Source organism: Puma concolor, chromosome A1 (genome assembly GCF_028749965.1).
Source record: "Puma concolor isolate L17-30 chromosome A1, mPumCon1.1.hap2, whole genome shotgun sequence".
Taxonomy (NCBI): Eukaryota; Metazoa; Chordata; class Mammalia; order Carnivora; family Felidae; genus Puma; species Puma concolor.
The window spans coordinates 158,863,020-158,869,019 of NC_141667.1; positions in this window are offsets into that span (position 1 = coordinate 158,863,020).

Sequence of the window (6,000 nt, forward strand, 5' to 3'; positions counted from 1 at the left end):
CCCTTTTAAGCGCTCTCGGCCTGAGGATTTGTTCAGAATTCGTGGCAGTAGGTTCTCTCTCAGCTACTGCTCTGTGGTTCTCGTCCTCACGAACCCCTGTGACTCGCAGGTCAGGCCCACACTTCTAAGTTGGGCATTCTCTTCATTCTTTCTCTGACCACCCAGGCTTAGGGAGACCATTTGCTTGGTGGTCAGTGGCTGTTAACATGCATTTAAAGCTTTTGAGAGAATACAGCATGCCAGGGAGTGTATTATCTGGACAGGATAGTTCCCAATATCTGGAGTGCACCCCAGAGTCATGGCTCCCAAGACCCAAACCAATGAAAATTTTAAAAGTCAAAGAAAGGCCTCATTAAAGGAGTCACCTTTTATTTTTTTAATAAAAAAAATTTTTTTTAATGTTTATTTATTTTTGACAGAGAGAGAGAGAGAGAGAGAGAGAGAGAGAGAGACAGAGCATGAACGGGGAGGGGCAGAGAGAGAGGGAGACACAGAATCCAAAGCAGGCTCCAGGCTCTGAGCTGTTGGCACAGAGTCCGACGCGGGGGCTCAAACTCACAGACTGCGAGGTCATGAACTGAGCCAAAGGTGGACGCTCAACCGACTGAGCCACCCAGGCGCCCCAAGGAGTCACCTCTTAAAGCCAGTGCCTTGCTCGGTAGTTTTCTATAACTGAGTTTCAGCTTCCCCCCAGAGGTGTTAGCCCAGGTACAGTACGTGGCGTTGATCACAGCACGGACACCTCCTTGTTCAACTGAAAGGTAACCAGGGGCTATTCTAGTATCAAGAACTACCTTGACCAGAGAGTCTAAGTCTTTTCAGGGGCAGCTATTGCCTTAGCAGCAGAGTCTGTAATAGTTTCAAGAGTGAAGAAGTTCCTGAGCATAGCCTTGTTTGCATTTACTCCCAACTAGGGAAGTAGGAACCTGCCAAAGGGTTGAATCCTGAATCATGAAAGTCTCCTGGAAGGTCCTTTGTAATCAAGGATGAAAATTCAGGGAATCTGATCAATGAGGTATCCCCGTCTGTTTGTGAACACTTAGGGGCACAGTCAGAGAGCGTCAGAGGCATTGCTGGGTTATGCGCCAGCCACGTAGGCATGTATAGGCCCAAGAACAACGATAATCACTACAAAGATAAATCCTGTTGGGGCACAAACCACTCTTGCTAAGGTGGCATTGTTAGTGGACAGATCAGAGTTCCTAACAACAAATCCAGCAGTCTAAGAAGTCCTTAGCAATGGTCTGGGAGAGGAGGATGCCAGCATTACCTTTCTAGGCCAGGGGTAGGTGGCGCCTTTCTCTCCATGAGGGTTGTACCCAAGGCTCACTGCTTCTGGTGTGACTGTGGTGTCAGTGGTCAGGAGCCAGTGAGAAGATGCGGTACAGCCCCTGTTGAGGGGAGTCAAGGGCAGTCTTCATTCTCAATAATTCCACATCAGAAGGGTAGGAGAAAAATGGAAATGTTAGCCTATAGAATTGGACTCAAGATCCAGCCCAGTTTACAGGTTATACAACAAAGATGGTCAACAAGACTAGAATCTAATATCTACAAAGGTGCAAACATAATTATTCTCTCTACAATTATGCCCACTTTTCACTAGACCTAATCACATTTAAAATAGTTTATTTGTATTAAACTTGCCCTGATTGTTTATATTAGTATGCTAAGAATAGCAATTGAGCATATAAGCTCTTTTTAGGACTGCTTTGCTGGATCTTTTCATAAGAAACCTCAGATTGAACTCTCACAAACTTCTGGAGGCCAGGAAGCCAAGCCAAAGATTTGCCGTCATATTTTACCTATAATAACCATAGTTTGGATGAATTCCGGTCAGTCAAAGCTTTGGTAATATAACCATTCTGTCATATTACAGGGAGGATGGGATCTCACTGAACTTATGCAAATAACTAATAGTACTGTCATAAAGGAATACTTAACAGTTTCCAAATTCTGGAGTAATCAGGTAGGGAGAGAAAGTAAATCTTCCATCTTTGACAAAGGTGGGCTTTACCAAATTGCTGTAAGACACAAATACCTTATGAGAAAAGGGTTTCCTTAAATCTGGAGAAATAAAACATTAAGGAATCAGCAATATTTCAAACAAAAAGTCATAGAAAGTTGTAGCCATTCTTCTCGGTTCATTCAGTCCTGTGTTATTAATATCTGTTCTGCTTGAATTAAGTTTTTCCATCAGGTCAGGAAATTCTTACCCAGTTCAGTTTTATGATCTTACAGTTTTGTCAGAAGCCTGTGCTGGCCAGAGTCCTTTCCATGCAACCTCTTGCAGGTGACATACTTTTGCAAAGGATCAGGCTAAATCCATAATGCTCTGTAAATGACAAAAGACCCCAAAATGCCAATTATTTAAAAAAAATTTTTTTTTTCAACGTTTATTTATTTTTGGGACAGAGAGAGACAGAGCATGAACGGGGGAGGGGCAGAGAGAGAGGGAGACACAGAATCAGAAACAGGCTCCAGGCTCTGAGCCATCAGCCCAGAGCCCGACGCGGGGCTCGAACTCACGGACCGCGAGATCGTGACCTGGCTGAAGTCGGACGCTTAACCGACTGCGCCACCCAGGCGCCCCCAAAATGCCCATTATTAAAGATCTGATGATAATTCATTATAACGGAATTACCAAGGAAATTTGGTTATTTCTCTGGAAAAAAAAAATTTTTTTTTTTTTAAATTTTTTTTTTTTTCAACGTTTATTTATTTTTGGGACAGAGAGAGACAGAGCATGAACGGGGGAGGGGCAGAGAGAGAGGGAGACACAGAATCGGAAACAGGCTCCAGGCTCTGAGCCATCAGCCCAGAGCCTGACGCGGGGCTCGAACTCACGGACCGCGAGATCGTGACCTGGCTGAAGTCGGACGCTTAACCGACTGCGCCACCCAGGCGCCCCTGGAAAAAAAAAAAATTTTTAAGATAATAACCGGATAATGACTGATAACATAATATTGGTACATATCAGGTTTCTAGGAATGTCCCACAATTTCTGTAACACTTGTAAACATACACAAATACAACATAAAAAGAACTATTACTACTTATATGACAATGTTTTCCATGTAATTTAACATTAAATAAGCCTAATTAGCTTAACATCTCCTTTTTCATAAGGGGAGAGCAAACCTTTTGAGATGTTTCAGGGAATCTTTGGAAAACCCAAAATTAGTTTAAGATCAAAAAGACTTTATTTAGAATTTGATTTCAGGGGCGCCTGGGTGGCACAGTCGGTTAAGCGTCCGACTTCAGCCAGGTCACGATCTCACGGTCCGTGAGTTCGAGCCCCGCGTCGGGCTCTGGGCTGATGGCTCAGAGCCTGGAGCCTGTTTCTGATTCTGTGTCTCTCTCTCTCTCTCTGCCCCTCCCCCGTTCATGCTCTGTCTCTCTCTGTCCCAAAAATAAATAAAAAAACGTTGAAAAAAAAATTAAAAAAAAAAAAAAGAATTTGATTTCAGAAAGCTTGTCAAAAATATCAGAAGGTTTTAAAACACTTGGTAAAGTAGGATCGCAGGGTATTGTGAAATAATACTTATTTATTTAACCAAAATGACAGTTAAATACTTCACAGGCAAATATAAAAAGTTAAATAGTTGTTTAAAAAAAATTTAGCTCTTTTAAGTAATAGCTGAACTTCATTTGGGCTAGTTTCTACTATATTTCTGAGAATTTAATTTATATTGTGCTTAATTTTTCTTAATCCAATTAAATAGAGCTCATTTATAGATTAATTTAGGCAATGCCACCCAGACATAGAAAAAACCACATGTCTACAATACATATACATCAACATGCATGAGCATACAGACAGACACCAGCAGGGACCTCTCTGCTTTCATTTTCAAATTACTGCCATGATTGTAAGTTTCAAATGCACTTCCCACCACCCTTTTTTTTTCCTGGTGAAAATTACCTCCCTGAAGCTGGTATGTTAGAGCTGGCCTAGAGAAAAATGTATGAGCTCCCGGAGAAAACCAGGTAGAACACTGACATTTTAAAGGCATGGGGAAAGAATGTAAGATATTTCTAGAAGGACTTCTGTGCTCTTATGACCAGAATTTTTACAATACTTACAAGCCCTTTGAGATAAACCGAAGAGGTCTGGAGACTGGTAGAAAGGATTGGTGGACTCTGTCTTGTTTCTGGGTCCACACCTTTGATCCTATAAAGACTACACTTGTAAAGCAAGAAACATTGTTGTTTGGGCCACCTCCTACATGGTATCAAGGACTAACACACCCACCCACTTATGTTGGAATGTTTTTCTTTCTTTCTGGATATATTTAACTTAGGAGAGAAGTCCTAAAAAAAATTCCTACAAGGCTCTGAATATTGGCTTCCAGTTTGGCCAAGTTTCTGATCATAGAGTTATTAAATTCCTTCAAATATCTTGTCAGGTTTCAGTGGGAACAAACAGTATTTCTGGCAGTATTAAGTAACCCATGGGACCTCTTTCAGGAGGTGTCCTCAAAGAGGAAGCAAAGGTCACCACCTTCCTAAGACCCAGAGTCACTCCCAAAGGTGATCAAAAAAAGAACCAATAACCTGCACATCCCAGGCAGACAGAAAGCCAGCCAAGTCCGTAGTACACAAAACAAGACAAGCAGGAAGGCAGTAGTTGTCCCTGAGAGAAAAGGGATCAATAACCAATGAGTCTCAAGTTAGAATGGAAGGGATAATGTGAAATGTCATTACCTTCTCTCAGCTGGGCACTACAGACAGACATTTGGGAGAGATGACTCTGGTAAGGACGCTCATCATCACCCAGCTTCTGTTTTCCCAGGGCGCCCTCTGTAGGCTCCCATATCTACCAGAATTTGGCAAGGTTTTAATTATCAAAATTACATTTAATTAATTAAATCAAAATTAAAATCAATTTTAATTTTTTACTTTTCTTTAGTTGTTTAAGAGAATAACATAGCAGTTTACCAAACAATCCATGAGAGGCCTGTCAATGCTGGCAGGGAATGGGGGGCACCCCATGTGGGAGCCCTCCTTTGAAGGAAAATATGAAGGCATTTGAGTTCATGTTGAAGGATTTACATAAAACCTTTAAGGACAATCTCTTTTCTGGTGTTCCAGTTGATTGCAAATGAGATAACCATTTTTGGGCCAGTTGTAATGATGAACCTCTAGGAGGGTATAATGAAGGAAGCCAAGGTGTTGTTTAAATCCTTTTTGTGTCTTTAATTTTTCATTAGCCTTTTGCAATGATACTTTCAATAAAGCTATTTTGGAATCTTGAAGCCTTTTGGAAATTTCTAAAATAGATATCTCATTCTGTTTGTTTAATATGGGAATCCTTACTTTTTTTTATTTAAAGTTTGTTTTAAATTCTTCTTTTATTTATTTTGGGAGAGAGAGTGAGAGAAAGAGTGGAGAAAGGGGAGAGAGAGGGGGACAGAGGATTCAAAGCAGGCTCTGTGCTGACAGCAGAGAATCCACAGGGTTCGAACCCATGAATCATGAGATCATAACCTGAGCTGAAGTTGGATGCTTAACCGACTGAGCCATCCAGGCACCCATGGGAATCCTTACTTTCAAGTGCACTTCCTACTTGATCTTATCTATTTGGAACACTCCTGATAATGACCATTGTAATTCTAGGTTGTTCTGAGTAAGATTTTGCATTTTGTAGATATTTATAGTTTCTGGGACCATAGTTTTTAGACATAAAATAAACAGATATCCCAGAAGGAGGCATGCTTACCTCTTTTAGAGTTTCAAGATCCTATTTATTTTGGCTAAGCTCTTAAGTCTCTGGCAGCCAAACAATTAGATGAAAGGGATGTGCCACTCTGTTGAGGATTGTGTGGTGTTTTAGTGTACTTGCCGCACAGAAATTTTCTTGATGTTGCCCTGTGACCTAATGTCTATCTAGCCCATTCCATGACCAACTTATCCTAACAGGGAAGTCTTTGAGCTGGGTGGTAAATACCCTAACAGCTTAAAAAAATTTTTTTTAACTATTATTCATTTTTGAAACACAGA